The sequence below is a fragment of the Tursiops truncatus genome, chromosome 5 (assembly GCF_011762595.2).
Source record: "Tursiops truncatus isolate mTurTru1 chromosome 5, mTurTru1.mat.Y, whole genome shotgun sequence".
Taxonomy (NCBI): Eukaryota; Metazoa; Chordata; class Mammalia; order Artiodactyla; family Delphinidae; genus Tursiops; species Tursiops truncatus.
In genome coordinates this window covers 19,997,901-20,017,667 of record NC_047038.1, presented here as the reverse complement: position 1 = coordinate 20,017,667, position 19,767 = coordinate 19,997,901, and the positions used below count along the sequence as shown (strand labels likewise).

At 36.6% G+C, this 19,767-nt stretch overlaps 1 long non-coding RNA gene across 4 annotated transcripts in view; it reads left to right on the top strand.

Annotated features, from left to right (window-relative positions):
* LOC141278748 (uncharacterized) overlaps window positions 1-19,767 on the top strand; it is a 171,185-nt gene that overhangs the window by 47,312 nt on the left and 104,106 nt on the right. For all 4 annotated transcript variants that reach the window (XR_012331891.1, XR_012331890.1, XR_012331889.1 and 1 more), the window contains exons 2-3: window positions 12,093-12,181; window positions 13,790-13,838. This is a non-coding gene — a long non-coding RNA (uncharacterized lncRNA). The remainder of the gene's footprint in view (window positions 1-12,092; window positions 12,182-13,789; window positions 13,839-19,767) is intronic.

Genomic DNA, 19,767 nt, shown 5'->3' with positions numbered 1-19,767 from the left:
AGAACTCCCTTTAGGATTTCTTTCAAGGCTGTTCTAGTGGTGATGAACTCCTTCAGCTTTCATTTGTTTGGGTAAGCCTTTATTTTTTCTTTATTTCTGAAGGACAGCTTGGCTGGGCATAGTGTTCTTGGTTGATAATTTTTAGTATTTTGAATATATTATCACATACCTTTATTATAGTTTAATTTTTTTAATCATTTTTTTTCTTCTCATCCTCTGTCCCTTGCTATTGTTTTGGGCATATCTATTCTTCCTTGGATACCCTGTAATTCATTGTCCATTCCTGAATGTCTTTGTTTTTTCCTTCAGTTTTTGTCCTGAGTTTGTTTAGTATCCATTCATATTTTCCTCTTGTTTTTCCAGTTCTATTTTCAGACTTCGAACTTTTGATTTATGCTGTTTTCTCATATCAGCGATTACTTGTTCAGTGACATTAAATTCATTTTGGAAAGTCGTGTTAGTGTTTATGTGCCTCATAGTTTTCATCTTTTAGGTTTTAATGCACCAAAGTATCTTGATAATCATTTTCTGCTTTATAATTATTGGAATTTCTATTAGATGTTGAGTGTCTTTTGTCTTCTGTTCATGTTTATTTGTGTTACATTTTCCTGGAATAGCAATAGCAAAAGGGGAGTTTGGATGACTAACTCAGTTCCTTACTTCATGAGTGCTCTCTAATGTTGCTACAGGGAGTGAAGTTTTTTAAATAAACAGTTTAAATTTTTTTTTTATTGCTGTTGTTGCTATCCTGTATTTTTCTTAGTTTCAATTCTATGTTGGTTTAGTAGGATATTTTATTTTTACTCACCTTCTTTTTTTCCCTTCACCATCAACAATTCAGGGCTACCTCCTTCTTCCAGGGAAGGAGTGGTACCCTTCTGTAATGCTTATCTATGGATGCATAATAAATCACCCCAAAACTTAATGGCTAAAAATAATATTTGCTTATGATTTTGTGAGTTAGCAGAGAAGAGCTCAACTGGGACAGCTTGTCTATGCCTCACATGGTATCCACTGGGCTCACTTATGCCAATGCAATTTGGGATTGAAGATCCAAGATGGCTTTGGTAACTTCTGCTAGGATGACTGGAGGACTGGGGACTTTCTCCTTGTGGCGCTTTATCCTCCTTATGGAACTTTATCTTCCTAGTGGCACTTTATCCTCCTTGTGGCACTTTATCCTCCAGGAATTATCTCCTCTCAAGACCTTTCAACTTCATGTCCTTTTGTGTTCATGTAATTTCCAGTGGGGTAGCTTGACTTCTTCACATGGTGGTTCAGAGTTCCAACAGGTCACAAGTGCAAGGTGCAAGGACTCTTAAGGCCTAGCTTCAGAAGTTACATAGTCTCACTTCTTCCACAATCTATAACTCACAGAAAGTCACAATAGGAACCCGGATTCAAAACTCCATCTCTTAGTGGGAAAAATGCAAAGTCACATTGCAAAAAAAAAAAAAAAAAAAAAGGCACAAGGGATGAAAGAGTTGTTATGGCCACCTCTGGAAATGTTTCTTAAGTGCTGGGAATTACTTCTCAAGACTGCTGCCTCTAGTTCCATATACTTCCTGAGCTCCTTCCTTTTGAGTCCTTAGTAGTTCTTTTTCAGATTTACCAGGGCTTACATATATTTCCAGTATTTTCTGACTTGAGGTGAACCTTCTACCTCTGGAGCTGAACCCTAATTGATACTATATGTGTGCCACTACCACCATGACCCAATTCCACCTGTATTCACCTCTCTTCTTTGTATTCCCTACTAACTTCACTCTGTTCTGAGTTCCAGAACCAACTATGCTGCTCTTGGATGATTATTTCCTCTTTAAAAATAAAGTTCGTAGAATTTTTCCCAGTTATGCTGCAAATGACCTAATTGTGGGGCTATAGGCCAACTTCAGACAGAGAGACAGGGAGAGAGACAGGGAGAAAGAGAGAGAGAGAGAGATTCAGATTTAAGCAGCTACCATTATCCTATCTAATCTTACAGTGAGACTCTCATAATTTCATAATTACAAATCTGAAATTGAAGTGTTGCCATTCTGTGTCTTTGAGAACACATCACATATTGATATCTAAGTGCTACCTTAAACATTCTTATATATTCAAAATATATTTAAGAACTAGGAAAAACTATATGCAGAATTCTCAGAACATCTTTGATTTAGATGTCCCCTAAGGAAAAAATTTTAATAAGAGAAAATTAAAATAAAAACAAGAGATGGAAATATTTCCACTGAATGTTGTCTAGATTTTTGCTCAATGTATTAATATATTATTGCATTCCACTGAGCAGCACAAAATGCTTTCTAAGTCTTGGTCAGTCACTCGCCTGATAATGCCAAGGAAAAGAAATCTGCCAGGTTCCTGAGAAAGGCTATTATTTGCCAGGATTGCTTATCTTAAAAAAAAAAACAGTCTTAAAAGCATTTTAGTATTAAAGTAAACATTTTAAAACTTCACTTATGCTTTTTCCAAGACTAAATTGAGAAACATATAATACTTAGTATCTATCCCTAAACACTATATAAATTTTAAAGTTTCAAATCCTTTTTACTCATAAAACTTTGTTAGCAACCTAAATCCAAGATTTTAAGAATTTTCCCAACTGAATTAATTTTTCTTATTCCAAAAATGAAAATACAGTGCACACAGAAATTAGGTGGTGCTAAGTCAGTGGAGAAAGAATTTTTTTCCTTATTAAAGTCCTCCAGGTAGCAATTGAACATCTACTTAGTGGATTAAAGATAACCTTCTCTCTTTTCCTTGTCTAGGTATAGGTTTGGAGAATGTGTGGCCTTGGGAATAAAGGGAATTTGGCTAGCCTGTCTGGAATGTAGGGTATTACCTAGTTAGGTGATGAAACATCCTTAATTGTTGACAATGATTTATTGTGTTTCATTAGGATTAAAAATCTCTCATTACTCAAAAAGCGGTTTGTGAGTCAACAGCATTGACATCATCTGGGAGCTTGTTAGGAATATAGAATCTCAAGTCCTACAGAATCAGAATCTTCATTTTTAACAAGATCCACTGTTTATTCCTATGCACAATAAAATTTGAGAGTCATTGGCATAATCTGTTTTTGAAAGAGTTGACCCTATAGTTAAAACCATAAGAAAGGTATCTGTAAAAGCATGATTGCATTTAATCATAACTTATAAAAGTTTCCTATTTTTTCAAAATAATAAAGTCCACAAATTGAGTACCGTTTAAAGAAAAGACACTGTTGACAATATGCAAAGATCAGGAAGACAGCCTTTGCCTCTAAAGAACATTACAGACTAGAGCAGAGATAAAAAAATATGGACATAATCTCAGTACAAGGCACTTAGGGATACTTTCTGTAAGAGAACTATGAACTATTTATTTTTTATTTTTTTGCGGTACACGGGCCTCTCACTGTTGTGGCCTCTCCCGTTGCGGAGCACAGGCTCCGGACGCGCAGGCTCAGCGGCCATGGCTCACGGGCCCAGCTGCTCCGCCGCATGTGGGATCCTCCCGGACCGTGGCACGAACCTGCGTCCCCTGGATCAGCAGGCAGACTCTCAACCACTGCGCCACCAGGGAAGCCCGAGAACTATGAACTATTAAGGAAGGGCAGCCCTGAGAGAGATCAAGGAAGACTACATGTAGGAGTTAGCCTTTGAGCCGGTATTTCAGGTATAAACAGAATTAAAACAAAGGGAATGACGGTGAGCAAAACCTTAACAGTCAGGAAAATGTAAGACATTTATCTAAAACACAGGGTACATATAAGGGAACATAAACAAAATCTAGAAAGGTAGGATAAGACCAGATACATTATAGGTTCCTTCCCAATTTCATACTCTCTTCTCATGGTAACAACCAATATCCCAATGTGTAGGGTATTTAAGCAGTTTGTGGTAAAGGAAATGGATTTTAAAACTAGACCAAAGTGGGTTGAAACTTTAGCCTCACCTCTTATTAGATATGGGTCCTTGGCTAAATCACTTAAACACTCCAAGCCTCATTGAGCCCTGGGTGTATTAATTCATGCATGTAGACTGTTTAGCACAGTGCCTGATACATAATAATTACTCCGTAACGTTATTTTCTCCTTGTGGGTTTTGACATCTTGTCAGTTATATCACCTGTCAAGTAGAGATGTAAAAATTTCAGATGTACCTTGGTCTTCAATATCTTTGCTCTGGAGTTATAGAAATCCCAAGTGGAAGTGGAAGAGAAGTAAAGAACGTATCACCATGTCTCTGGCAAAAGATATTGTAACAATTCCCTAAGCAAAAGTAATGTAAAATGCCTTAGGCCTTAGATATGGAATCATTTGATGTTAGAGGTTGTAACTACAATAAGTATTAAGTGCCAAAGCTGATTTCATTTGTTCATCTGTGAAATGGGAATAAAGCCTACTTCTCAAGGTTGATGGAAGGATAAGATTACATATGTATATTTTTATATCATTCAACACAGGGCCTAACACATAGTAAACATTCAATAAATGATAGCTACGATCGTAATGATGATGAGTACTATTATATCAATAAACTAGATAAGTAACATTTATTCCAGTTCTATCTGAGTACACCCCTTGTCAAGCTGCATAACAAAGCAGAATGGAACCTATAAGATTTGACAATGTTTAAACTTTTCTGTCTCCTTGAGCCCTGGAACTCCTTTAGCAGGGTAACCTTGGGAAGTTTCTTAAAATTCTTTGCTGCCTTGCCACTGAAACCATCCTTGACAAGATCATGAGCAGTCTCAGCAAATCCAGTGGCCAAGTCTTGGTCCTCATCTCACTGAACCTTTTGGCAACATTTGATAAAGTTGGTTGCACTCTCCCTGACACACTTCCTTAGCTTCAATGACATCACTTCCTTTCTCTCCTTTATCTACACTGATTCCTGCTGATTGATTTCAGAGTCATGGCCTTCAATGTAATAATATACAGACATGTACCAAATGTACATCTCTAGCCCTGGCCTCTTCCTGAGCTACAGACTCACCTCACACACTGTCTCCAATTTACCAGCCTATTTCCTAGGGCTACTGTATCAAATTACCACAAATTTAGTGGCTTAAAATAACAGAAATTAATTGTCTCATAGATCTGGAGGCCAGAAGTCTGAAATCAAGGTGTTGGCAAGGCTGCCTACCCTCCAAATGCCATAGGGGAAAATCCTTACTTGTCTCTTCTAGCTTCTGGAAACTCCAGGCATTCCTTAGCTTGTGGCTGCATAACTCCACTCTCTGCTTCCAATTTCATATGGCCTTCTTCCCTTCTTTCCTTTGTCTGTAGCTTTTCCTCTTCTGTCTCTTACAAGGACACTTGTCATTAGATTTAGCGCATACCCAAATAATACAGAAGGAACTTATCTAGAGATCCTTAATTACATCTGCAAATACCCTTTGTCCAAATAAAGTCATATTCACAAGTTCCAGGGGCTAGGATGTAGACATATCTTTTTTAGGGGCCACCATTCAACCCCCTACACAACTCCTCTGTGAACTCTACTTTCAAATATGTCCCAAATCCAACCATTTTCTACCATCTTCACAGCTTCCAGTCTACTTGAAACCACCATCATCTCTTGTCTAGACTCAGCACAACCACTTAACTTGTCTCCCTGCTTCTGCTTCTCCACAGTCTATTCTTTCTGCACAGCAACCAAAGTTGTCTTTTAAAATGTAAATAGAATCATAGCTTTTCCCTCTTCAAATTTCTCCAGTACTTTCCCATCATACTTAAAACAAAATCCGAAGTCCTCACCAAAGGCCTCCAAGGCCTTGAAGGGTCTGGCCCCTGCCCACCACTCCAAACTCATCTCCTACCACCAGTCTCCCTGATCACTCTGCTTCAGCCACAGAGAGTTCTTGCTCTTTCTTGACTATACCAAGTGTGATCCCCTGGAATCAGGAACATCCTTCCTCCAGATCTCCACCAGGTTCTCTCCCTTACTTATTTCAGGTTGCTGCTCAAATAACATGTCTTTATTTTTATGTGTTTTCATTACATTCTCAGGACTTGTAACTGGAAGTTTATACCTTTTGATCAACTTCACCCATTTCACCCACCCCTACTGCCTCCATCACCACCAATCTGTTCCCTGTATCTGATATCAATGGTTTCTTTTTCTATATTCCACATTTAAGTGAGACCATACAATATTTATGCCCTCAAGTTCCATACATGTTGTCATAAATGGCAGAATTTCCTTTTTTATGGCTAAATATATTCCAGTGTTTGTGTATATATTTGTGTGTGTGTGTGTGTGTGTGTGTGTGTGTGTCTATGCCACATTTTCTTTATCCATTCATTCATCGATGGACACTTAGCTTGTTTCCATGTTTTGCCTGTTCTGAATAAAGCTGCAATGAACACAGGTATGCAGATATCTTTTTGAAATAGTGATTTTGTTTTCTTTGAATAAATACCCAGAAGTAGAATTGTTGGATTAAAATGGTAGTTCTATTTTTAGATCTTTGAGCAACCTCCATACTGTCTTCCATAGTGGCTGTACCATTATACATTTCCACCAACATTGCACAAGTGTTCCCTTCTCTCCACATCCTCACAACACTTGTTATTTCTTGTCTTTTTGATGATAGCTATGCTAACAGGTATGAGATGATATCTCATTATGGTTTTTGGTTTGCATTTCCCTCATGATTAGTGATGTTGAGCACTTTTCATGTACTGTTGGACATCTGTATGTCTTCTTTGGAAAAATGTCTATTCAGATCTTCTGCACATTTTAAAATCAGATTGTTTGTGTTTTTTTTGTTTGTTTCTGCTATTGAGCTATATGAGTTCTTAATATCTTTTGGATGTTAGCCCTTTGTCAATATATGATTTGCAAATATTTTTTCCCATTCCGTAGGTTGCCCTTTCATTTCGTCAATGGTTTCCTTTGCTGTGCAGAAGCTTTTTAGTTTGATGTAGTCCTGCTTCTTTATTTTTACTTTTATTGCCTTTGCTTTTGGTGTCAAGTCCATGAAATCGTTGCCAAGACTGATGTCAAGGATAGCATGTCTTAACGAGGCTCTCTCGGAACACTCTTTCTAAATAGTCTTGCCTGGGCACTCTCTATCACCTTATCCTGCTTTATTTTTCTATGTAGCACTAATCACTACTGGTGTTGTATGTGCCCTTCCCGCTCCTGTATGTCTACTTTTCTTTATTGTAGGTCAACTGAAATTTTCTCTGTCCTTGCAGTGATATTTTGATGGTGGTTCTGTGCTAGATAGATAAAAAGAAATCATGAGCCGAGATGAGGATGGCAAAGTGAAGGATGTGCACCCCTACCCCCCACCACCCACAGAGCAGTGGGTCTCAGGAGAGAGTACAGCTATCTGAACTCAGTTCCAACTGTAGGGTTGTTGTTTTTTTTCTGTTGATAAGTAATTTTTTTAATTTTATAAGAAAATTTTTTACATAATTCTAAAGACAGGATCCAGATTTCAAAGATATCATGTACCTACAATGGGCCTCAAAATACCCAGGCCCTGGGGTGCACATTTGGTCTCCTCTGTGGGAAGGAGTGTTTCCATGGAGACGTTGGAGTACCACTGGAAAAAGCACTGTGTTCCAGAAGCTTTGGTCTAGAGTATAATTTGTACCTGAAACAAATTTCCATTTTGAATGGTTATTCCATGTGAGTTAGAGTTTATAGTAAGTTAAAAAATACCTACCTGGTATCTGCAACTGAAAAACAATTAAAATCAGAAGAAGTAACCTTTTTTTTTTTTTTTTACAGTACGCGGGCCTCTCACTGTTGTGGCCTTTTGTGTTGCGGAGCACAGGCTCCAGACACGCAGGCTCAGTGGCCATGGCCCACGGGCCCAGCCGCTCCATGGCATGTGGGATCCTCCCGGACCGGGGCACGAACCCATGTCCCCTGCATCGGCAGATGGACTCTCAACCACTGTGCCACCAGGGAAGCCCAAGAAGTAACCTTTTATCAAGAGGTATTTTAGATATCTTAGAGCTTGTAGATACATCCAGAGATTCTTAAACAGTTCTTTTTAAGAATCTTAGTCTTCAGCACATTGGAAAAGGGGTTTAAATCTAATGTTGGACTCTGGCATTTTCTCCAATATAAAGAGAATATTTAGTCAGTATTTAAAATACTTGGAATTTTAAGTGTTCTTTCCTATCATTTTTTTCATAAACTTTTGGTCATTTCATCGTTTCTTCATTTACTATTAAGTGTTATCTTAATTGAATGGGTGCATTAAATACTTTTAGTGGTTGTGATTTATCATTATATAACCTAATTGTAAATTTGTAACCCATTAGTTTGATGGAATTAAATAGATCCGTATTCCTCAAAATTATACTGATTTACAGAAACTGCTGTCTGAACAAGTTTGAGAACAATTTATTAAGTCCAGTCAACTTGTTTTATGATTAAACCCAGATGTTATAAGATGTCAGAAATGATATAAAACCATATGTTAGAAATAAGTTCACAGAAAAAAAAGATAAGACTAGAACCTAGGTCTTCCACATCATAGTAATCTTTCTTTCATTGCACTTGATATTTTTGTGGACCACAGAGATTCTTATTTCTTATGCTAGATGTCAAACTTATAATGCATTATAACCTTTTGTGCATAGAAAAATGGAAAACATATATACACAGCTACATTTGCCCTAAGAAATAGCTGTGCTTTCTCTTGGGAGTTTGCAGGTAAAATGTAAACACAGTTTAGACCTGGCAGCCCACTACTAAGAATCAAAATAAAGCAAATATAACCATTCATTGCCACAAGAAGAAAAGAACGTTCTCACATCCACAGGTGTCCACACGTGCCATGACATTTGGCTAAAAGAATAATCAAGGCAGCCAGGGAAGAAAGAAGGCAAAAACAGACAGCTCTGAAGGAGCAAAAGGAGACCAATGAATTCTTTAGTTTCCCAAATTAGAGAAATTAATTTCTGATTCTCAGAGGTGAAGGATGTCTATGCAGAATTTTGGAGCATATAACAAAGATAGGGATCAGAGATGGCCTAAAGCCTACCCTCATCTTGATCTCTAGGTCACACTTGGGAACTTTCTTCCAGCAACTAAACAGGGGGAAAGAACTAGCTGCAGTAGACACAGTGTTTGCCTGTGGTCAACCCTCCCACTGGGAGCAAACTAAGGAGTCAGATCACCTGGCTTTTTCTGAGAACTGCTAGCTTTCCAAGTGTAGGCAATTCAGCTCCTAAGCCTTCTATTTCTACATCTGGAGAAAAAGTGTGTTTTTCCGGCTCTATAATCTAGAAAGAGATCAAAAGAACCTCTTCTCATCTCTCTTCCCAAAAGATACTTTATCAACTTCTGCCTGAAGACAGCAAAATCTATTGTTTACTGAATTCAGATAATCAGTCAGTGTTTAAGAATAGTGAATATACTCATGTCTCTGTTAATGAAAAAGATAATTCCAAAGATATATTTATTGGTCAGAAATTTAATTACCAGGGGTAAAATACTACTAGATTATACTACTTTCTAGGGGTTCAGAAAAGTTGCATTAAATACTAATTGAATTAATATCAAGTGTTTTGGGAAACAGAAAATATGAGTTGGCAATCATAGGGTGGAGAGATGGGTTACATTGTGTAAAGGAGTGTCTGTATTATGTGCAATAACAGCTGACATTTATTCAGTGTCTATAATGTATCAGAGGCTTTACATACATTCCCTCTGTCTCAAGCCAGAAAGTATGTATTGTTTTCTTTTCAGCTGAAAAACCAAGTCTCATAACCCAGCTCAAGCCCAGGTCTGTGTGGCTCCCAAAACTCTTTCCATCTCGCCACCCTGCCTCCTTGCTCAGAGGGGAAGTGGGAAAGAGGCTGAGAATAGATCCAAAAAGAAGATAGGGCTATGGTGGGAAAAGAAGACTCCAAATTTCAAAACCCAAGGAAAACGGACACTTTTACTCCCTGAACCCCCTGGGAATTGATATCTAAGTGTACAAATGTGATTCAGTGACTCTTGTCAGCCCCACCAAAGGTCTACCTGATTATAGATGTCCAACATAGATTGTATAGAATTAAAAATTAAAGGCATAAAAGGGAAATAAAGGTCAATATTTGAATGAAGGAGATCAGAATCTTTCCTATTTTAGAAAAGTTGAGGAAATCATAAAAAAGGCAATGAATTTTTTAAAAAGTTGATTCAAGAAAATGTACAAATGGAAGATAAAATTTGGAAATTGCAATTTTGTCTAGTTCAAACTTGTGAACCTTCAGCTGGGGGTGGCTACTAGAACCTATACAGGGATTTGACCCTCAGGCCCGTGGATTGTGCAACTTTGATTAAATAATGTATTGATTTTTGAGTTGAACTATTTTTTAAACTTTTTGATAAATGAATTTCATTCCTAAAATATCTATTAATCAGGGTCTCACTGTATTCCCAATGTACTTGGAACTGTGGGAAATATTAAAAGAGTGATAAGAAATTAAATACAGTTCTTTCTTCTGCTCAGTGGGAAGAACTGAACTCCTGTGATTACATAATCTTTGCTTTTCTCACGTAGGGGACTCAGCTCTGATAAAATTCTGATTAACAGTTCAGTATGTTTGAGAATCCAAAGACAATATTAAAATGAAATCTACTTAACCCCCCCTCCTTGAATTATTATTGGAATAATTAATTTCTATTGAGAGTAAAGGCCAAAAGGGAATAGTTGGTACAGTTTTGTACACATTGGTGAAAAACTTATTTATTTATGATTCATTGGTATGCATTGCTTAAAGATGTGATAAATAAAAAATAAAAAAGTCAGTAAAAACATCTTTAAAGCATCCTTTCATTCCTCCGTTTAGTTTCTTTTTATACTAAAAATAGCAATAATTATATATTCCTACTTCTCTCTCCATCTGATCTGAGAAGATGTTTAGAATGTGTTCCATAAAAGTAAGAAGTGATAAGGTTAATAATTTAAACTTAGAATGTTTTCAGTAATTTTGCCTTTCACAAAAATAAATAAATAAAAATCTCAAAAAAACCCGCCTTCCATCTAACTAGCAGCTCATTACTGTCAGGGATCTATACATGTCTTCATTTTGCTTTTTGTATTTTGTCCATCACAAAATTTACTAACCTAAGAGGCAGGCCTGAGAGGAGTAAAATGAGAGAGGGAGATTCTTGCCAGCCGCTTGGGCTCTCAAGACTAGAGCAATGGTAAGATCCTCTTTCACCAGTTAAGATCAGAGATCCCCGAAGGGAGAATATATTAACAGTTATTTTAATACTTTAGTGACTAAGCATAGTGGGACTGGTCAGCAATCAGCTAAGAGCCGGCCAGGGGTCTAGAGACTGAAACCCAAATGTGTGTGACTTTTAGCTATTCAGAAGGACTGTGATGGAAAATGGCAAAGCTGGAAATTCAGGAAGCATTTGGCCATGTTTTACTCCACTTTGTTTCAAAGAATAGTGTCTTTTGACATGTATACACTGCTATATTTAAAATAGATAACCAAAAAGGGCCTACCGTATAGCACAGGGAACACTGTTCAATATTCTGTAATAACATAAATGGGAAAAGAATTTGAAAAAGAATTGATACATGTATATGTATGACTGAATCACTTTGCTGGACACCTGAAACTAACACAACATTGTTAATCAACTATGCTCCAATATAAAATGAAAAATTTAAAAAAAAGAATAGTGTCCTTGTGGATTTAATAAAAAAGCAAGACTTAGTTTCAAATCCAACAAATTTTATTGAACACTTTCCATATGCCACATCCTGGGCTTGTGCTTTCAAATACATTAACCCATTTAATTCTTAAAAGAAATATTTGAACATCTATTAAGATGGTAGGGGCTTAATGGTATAGTAGAATGGGATAAAACTGTAAGACAAGCATGTGAATGGCTATGTAGACAGGGAATGAAAAATTTAGGTTTGGGTGCCTATATGGTCATAAACCAGACAATCCTGTTTAACTCAATATATCCTAACCCTGCGTATAGATTTTCCTCTTGTTCCTCTCTCTAATCGATCAGGGTTTGTCAAACTTTAGTATTCACAAGAATTTCCATATAGGTTTGCATATACAAAACCACGTTTACAGGCGTACCTTGTTTGATTGTGCTTTGCTTTATTATGTTTTGCAGATTTTTTTTACAAATTGAAGGTTTGTGGCAACCTTTCACTGAACAACTCTATTGGCACCACTTTTCCAACAAAATTGTTTTTAACGAAGGTATGTACATTATGTTTTTAGACATAATGTTATTGCACACTTAAAAGACTACAATATAGTGTAAATATAACTTTTATATACACTGGGAAACCAAAAAATTCATGTGACTTGCTTTATTGCAATATTCACTTTATTGAGGTAGTCTGGAACAGAACCCACAATATATATGAGGCATGGCTGTAGTGTATTTGCTGCTTGCCCCTCCATAAAACTGTGAACATCATGGGTGAGAAGAGGAAGGGAATGCATACATACTGAGCTAGGCATCATATAAGCAGCACCTAATACTATGCTCTTCTGACAGTTGTTACTTCCTTGTCAACTGGAGGTCAGAACCTCTAGTTGACAAGGAAGTTGTATTAAGTTGCCCAGTTCATGTCACTATTGACATAGCAGGAATTTGAACCAAGGTCAGATTCAAACAAAAGCCCAAACTCTTTCTGTTTTCCACTTTTCCTAGGCAAATATATACTGGCCTTGGAAATGTGTCTTCAATAAAAGAAAGAAAAAGTGATATGCTTGGGGACAGGAAGTGATCAGTAGGTGTTGCATAAAAACAAGATATGTCAAGTTAAACTTCACCACCTCACGGTTTTGCCTTAAGCAGTCTTCACTATTAACAGTCATCTCATGTGACACCTTTGGATGAGGGCTTGCTCTGGGTAGGTTTCCTATGTATAAAATATCAACAGCCAAAGATGGATGTATGGAATCACCTCACTCACTATATTCCTTAAAAAAACACAATAAGCTATTATAATAATCATGCATTTTTTTCTTTGCTTCTTAGCAGGCCAAATCAGAGTTTTGTTGTGTGTTTATGTGCATATGTGTTTAATCACAGTAGTAATTATGGTGCTATTAAATAGATAGTAGCAACTGAGTTTTCATATTATTTCAGTTAAGATGGAAAAACACCCACACCAGTAGAAGTCTTTTAAAATATTAAACTTTGATTTTAAATTTCCATACTGTAGAGTTAAAAGAGAAATTTTAAGAGAGGATAGTAAAATCATGACTCTCTTAAAGATATAAAATGAACATATCAAAAGATTTTATTTAATTCATTAAATAAAAAGGGAACCAGATCAATGTTGCAGCTTGTTCAAAGGAGAAGTCAGACCCATTAATTTATATGAAGTAAGGGAATGTTGAAATTAACTTACAAATGGACCCAAAGTGGCTTTTTCCACGGGTAGAATTAGAAGAATTATTATATGGTTATCAGCTGTCTACAATTTAGAGAGTTGTAAAATAGTTCAAAAGCAATGAAAGGTGCAGAGTCCTTTACAGAATCAGATAATCTCCTGGAGGCTCCAGCATTCCACTGAAAGGATATCTAGTAGTTTCTTTAGTTTATTCCAAAGTCTTAAATTCTTCCTTACAAAAGGTACCTGATAATTCCTATAAAACCTATTTTCTAAAATAACAATTTTTAAAAAGAAGAGCAATTATTTTAAAAACATCCTGTTTATGCCTAACCATGTTGTCGTGTTTCCTGGTTTCCTCTGGCAGCTGAAAAGTACACTAAATAGTTAGACAGTGTTCATGGAGAGTACTTGTTTAATGCCTATTTAGACATTACTGTGTCAAAATTTGTTTTCACAGCCCTTCTTGCACTTGCATAGAAATGTACGAGAAGACCTGAACAGGGCAGGTAAGGAGCCAGAAAACAATATTGGGTGTGGTGTTAAAACAACCTGGGTGGGGGTGGTGGTGGGGAGCAAGATTCCAAGTCCACACCTGTGGCTTAAATTCACTGAAAAGACACAATTTAATAGATGTGTGCATAAAGAGAATATGGTGGTGTTTCTCAAAGAATTGTTGAGAAACATCTACCTTTTGGGGTGAATAAGATGATTTGCAGGTACACATACCTACAGAGCCTCAAAGCATTAATTCACATAGTGATTCAGTTCTAGGAAAGCTTTAGAAATGAAATGATGTTAGATGTCCTGACAGAAAAAAAAGACCAACTTACAGTGCTGACATTGAGGATCAAGTAGGATTGGTTGGATGGGTGTGGAGATCAAATGATAGACAGAGTGTGTATGTGGGGGGGATGGTGTGTGTGTGTGCATACATGTTCATGGGAGAGAGAAAGAGGGAGTGTGCACAACAGAAGGCTTACTGATGCAAACCTGTGGCCTGATTACCCATAATAGAAAAAAAAATTCCTGTTACCCTTAAAGTTGTCTTTCCCTCAATACAAAGAATAGATTATACCCACAAAATAGACTCACAGAAATGGAAAACAAACTTATGGTTACCAAAGGGGAAAAGGGGGAGAGAGAGATAAATTAGGAGTTTGGGATTAAAATATACACACTACTATATATAAAATAGATAACCAACAAGGACCTACTGTATAGCACAGGGAACTATACTCAATATCTTGTAAAAACTTACAATAGAAAAGAATCTAAAAAGGAATATATATATATATATATATATATATATATATATATAATATATATAACTGACTCACTTTGCTGTACACCTGTAACTAACACAACATTGTAAATCAACTATATTTCAAGAAAAATTTTAAAAATAAATTCACATTTGCTAATATATATAATTTTAATAATTTAATATATAATTTAAATTATATATAATTTTTAGTTGTATATAATTTTTAACATATATATATATACACACATAAACACATACCCATAGACCCTACCTGCCAATCAGAACAGTCAAGCATATATATGCAAGAGGCAGGAACATTGTATTATATTTATAGGCTTCTTTTTTATAGAAGTTTCAAAAATCAAAGCACATAGCTATTTCAAGATGGCACAGTGGTTATATTTCATCATTTGGCTTTTTTGTCTAACAATCTTTCTTTTTTTGTACTGTATACCTTTGAGTAATTCTATTCAAATCTGTACATTTCTGTAGCAGTTTCTACTCAATCTGTGTAAAATGACACACCTTTGGATTATACTTCTTCCTGAAGAATTATCAAAAACATTGGTATTGAATTTATTATCACCTACCAAAATACAGCACCTGCTATGCTGTCCCTCTGCTATTGAGTTGTTTCTGTGAATGCCATGTTTAGTAAACTAATCTTAGTTTCATTTATCTAAAGTAATAAGTGAGAGACAATGGGATTTTTCCCACAATGCCTATTTTAATATAGTAGAAATCTGAAGAATAATCATGTGGGCAAGTGAAATCTAGACTATGTATTGTATTCAGACTAGCAAAAATTGATAAGTTTCCCTAATTAAGGCCTTCTTTAAAAATTAGCATTGGGATGTTTTAATAATGAATTCTAAGACCCTAACCGTAACCTAAGAAATAGAATGTTGTCCAAGAAATAGAAAACAAAAGGAGCAAATGAGTACTTTTCTAAATGCTAATAGCACAGTCTGCCAGTTTCATCTGGGGTCATTTCCATCAAGCATTTGAATAAATGGCCTAGAAGAAGAAAAACACAATAAAGCATAATTTCCATAGGCTCGAGGATGACATTGTCCTGGTAAAGGACTAAAAAATGCAAATAGATAGACCATGAAGCCAAAATAATCTTTATGAGAGGAAGTCGATGGATGTCAAATAATTAACAAGTACCTTTTTGGTTTAGACATTATTCTAAATGCTAAAAATATGGAACAGTAGAAGATGTGCCATCATAATTATCTATAAATTTCACAGTGACTGTGATAGTCCCAGCTTGACTTCATCTTAGTAAGTGGTAACTATAATAGTGTGCTTTTGATATTGTAGGTTACATAGAGGCTTTTTGGTAGTACAGGAGCTAATACTGTGGTATCTATGATCCTCTCTAGAAGAAGATACCAAAGACAAAATGGCCATTACTATGAAACAAAAGCAGGTAAATGAAATCATTAGAAGATTCATATTAAAGATTGGAAGGGAAAGTTTCTAAGTTTCTATATTTTTTAAAAAGGCTTTTAACTGATATATACAACAGCCCTAGTAAGCTCTAAGTAATATAATGGCAACCTGATGGAGACAAAAATGTAGAGGAATAAGGGGTGCTGTAAGCGGTAAAATAGTTGAAGAGTATGAAAGAAATACACAAGATTGCTAACACCTAACTATGAGTTGAAATAAACAACTATAACACCTAACTATGAAAGAAATACACAAGATTGCTAGCACCTAACTATGCTAACTACGAGTTGTTTCTATCATGTTGAAAGCAAAGTATATGGTAGTGATCATCTTTTAATTGGTCAGAATAGAGTGAAAATAAGAGGCCAGCATCTCTTTAGTTGTGCATACTTGCCCAATACCAAAGAAATTTGAGTGAGCTTCTCTTGTGGATGGCTATTGAGCAGTGAGAATATCAAGAAACATGGTTTCCCAAAGCTACAGACTGCCCTGACCCTGAATGGATAAGTGAGCCATGGAGCAGTGAGTTTCCTAGAGCCTATCTTTTCTCAATTCTCTCTTGATAGAACAAGCCTCTCTTCCTATTTCTCTTCTCTAGAAGAAGGGTTCCACAAAGCTGGCTTTATTCTGATTTCTGTGATAAGCCTGTGCCATGTTCTGTCATATATTCACTAGAAACACTAGAGGGTAAAAACAAACAAACAAAAATGCCCTCATTTTGCCTATTCTGACAATAATGGTAGAAAAATGATTTTTCTTACCATCCATGGCATGGCCTATGTTAAATCTGTTGCTGATTTCTTTCCTATTGCCTTCCATGACATTACACTTTTTTTTCCACTTTCTCCTTTCTGTTTACTCCATTTCATTTTTGTGGAGTTCTCTCCTCTTATCATGAGTCATAAATTGTTTTTTCTCAGAGTGTGCCCTGAGCAATTTTGTCACTTGGAATTCACTGCAGATAACAAAGTTTTCTCTAGCTAGTGTAAGCAGTAAGGGATTTGCTACAGTGTATTAAATTACCTACAGAGTCATTGGGAAAGTCTAAGAAACAGACTCAAGGTTGAACTTTCAGGAACATCTTCAAGGACACAAAACAAAAGACTGTCCCTTAAACCAGGAAGCAATTTGTTGGATTGTGAAGGTGCCACTGGTTCATCTACTGATTCCAGAATGGGAAAGATGCCACTTCCAGATGGTTCTTAAAACTGAAGCAGCATACACAGCAGCAGAATTACCCTCACTTTACTTTTACTTTCTAAATCTCACATAGGGGCACCCAACTGGTAGATTCCAAATCATATCCAGAATCCTAAATGCAAAGGAGTATGGAAAATGTAGTTTTGGCCTTCTAGCCTCTGAAGTAAGGATGGCATATTAGAATAGAATGAATTGGATCTATTTTCCATTGGTTACTCAATACCCAGATACATTCTTCTATCCACACTTAAATGCTACCAACAATTTAATAGCAAATAAACATATAGCCTAAACAGATAATTTAAAAGTGGGCAGAGGACCCAAATAGACATTTCTAAAAGGAAGACATATAAATGGCCAACAGGTATATGAAAAATGCGCAAATCACTAATTATAAGGGAAATGCAAATCAAAACTACAATGAGATATTACCTCTTGGTAGAATGGTTATTATCAAAAAGACAAAAGATAAAAATTATTGACAAGGAGGCAGAGAAAAAGAATCCTTGTGCACTGTTGGTACAGCCATTATGGAGAGCAATACAAAAGGTCCTCAAAAAATTAAAAATACTACCATATGATCCAGTAATATATACCCCTTCTGAGTATATGTCCAAAAGGAATGAAAGCAGTATGTTGAAGTGATATCTGTACTTTCATGTTCATTGCAGCATTATTCACAATAGCAAAGATATGGAATTAACCTAAGTGTCAATTGAAAAATGAATGGATAAAGAAAATGTAGAGAGAGGGAGGTCAAGATGGCAGAATTGGAGGATGTGAAATTCATATCCCCCTATAAACTCATCAAAAGCACATCTACATGTGTAATGCTTCTCACAGGAAACTAACTGGAAACAGGCAGAAAAACTCCTACACAACCAAAGCTGCAAGAAAGATTTCCATATAACCAGGTATGATGGGGGAAAAGAAGGCATCAGGCCAGAACTTGCACCCCTGGGAGAGATCTGTAAGGAAGAGAAGTTTTACATGGGTGTACCCTTGCCTTGGGAAGTGAGCAGGTTGAACCACAGTCTGGGCATCCCAGTCCTGGGGTCCTGTGTGGAGGAGACAGGCCCCCTCTCCTGCCAGAAAATTCACTAAGTCAGGAGAAAGTGCTGGAGAAACCTAGAATCTACTCATGAGAATTGCACGTGTGCTGGCTTGCTGACAGAGCAGAAAGATCCTGGCACTGGGAGTTTCCACCTTGCCACCCTTCACAATCAAAGGGATCAAACACCCCAGCTCTGCTTATTCCACACCACAATCTGGCAAAAGATCTGGGCAGAGACTTTGTTTAGCTGTGTATAGACAGACTGGGGTGCCTGGGGTGTGACCTGGGCAGGGTCTCAGAGACCATTGTCTGTACCTGCAAAGGGTAGTGGGTGTAGCAACATGAATGTTGTCAAAATGAACGTGGACAGCTTGACAGGAGTGCATGGTGGTTAAGCACTGAATTTCCAGTAGACAGGCCCTGGGAGGAGATTCATCTAGCTACACAGAGACAACATGGAGGGCCTAGGCTGTGGTCCAGGTGGAGTGGTGATGACTATTGTCAGCACACTGAGGAGTACTCAGGGGTTAGTTCTATTAAGATTATTAATAGAAATGCAGATCAGTGTAACAAGGAACTAGAAACTATACAGATAAACTGATCAAAATTAGATAATTAAATTGCTGAGATAAAATCCAATTTAGAAGCAATGAATAGCCACTTAAATGACAAGAAGGCATAATGAATAACTGATCTGGAAAATAGAATAATGGAAATCACCCCATCAGAACAGTAGACAGAGAGACAAATTTAAAAAAATGAAAGCAACATATGAGATCTATGGGATAATATAAAATGTGCCAACATATGCATGATAGGGGTTCCAGAAGGAGAAGAGAGAGTGATAAAGGGATCAAAATGTATTTGAAGATATTATGGATGAAAAATTCCCAAACCTAAAGAAGGAAACAGATATGCAGGTATAGGAAGCACAGAGGGTCCCAAATAAATGAACCCAAACAGACACACACCAAGACATATCATAATTAAAATGGCTAAAGTGAAAGATAAAGAGAGGGTTCTAAAGGTAGCAAGAGAAAAACAGTCCGTTATAAGGGTAGCCCCAAAAGTCTATCAGCTGATTTCTCTGCAGAAATGTTGCAGGCCAGAAGGGAGCTGCATGTCATATTCAGAGTCCTAAAAGGGGAAAGCCTGCAAGATTATCCTTTAGAATAGAAGGAGAGACAATGAATTTCTCAGACAAGAAAAACTAAAAGAATTCAGCAATACTAAACCTAACCTAAAAGAATTATTAAGGGATCTCCTCTAAATACGAAAGAAGAAAGAAAAAATAGAAAAGAAAAAAGGATCTATGGGAAAGGGAAAATCACAGTAGGAAAGGCAAATATATAAGCAGATTGAAGATCACTTAAATAAGCTGATACATAGATTTAAAAACACTCAAAAAATTATAAAAGTGATTATTACCACAACAAACAGCAAAAGGGTAAGAATGAAT